We start from the raw sequence: 271 nt of genomic DNA, 5'->3' as shown, positions 1-271 counted from the left end.
ATCCATGGCGCTTTGGTAGGGATCCCAATTCGTCGGTCACCGACGTGACTCGTAGTGACTGACTGAAAGGGAACGTCTTGGTTACGTACAATGTTCCCTGTACTATCAGTTTAAATGCTTCAGTTTGTTTTGATATTATATTATGTTAGGCTTATATTATAAACCTAATAAATAAGTCTCTTATGCTCATCAAGGATGTATTTATTTGATCGAAAATACAGAAATAAACAGTAATGTTGTGAAACATTTTTGCAATTTCTAATATTGGTTT

The sequence above is a fragment of the Sinocyclocheilus rhinocerous genome, unplaced genomic scaffold, assembly GCF_001515625.1.
Source record: "Sinocyclocheilus rhinocerous isolate Xijiao unplaced genomic scaffold, SAMN03320098_v1.1 scaffold5885, whole genome shotgun sequence".
Taxonomy (NCBI): domain Eukaryota; kingdom Metazoa; phylum Chordata; class Actinopteri; order Cypriniformes; family Cyprinidae; genus Sinocyclocheilus; species Sinocyclocheilus rhinocerous.
The sequence above is the reverse complement of the archived record's forward strand: the minus strand, read 5'-3'. Positions refer to the sequence as shown.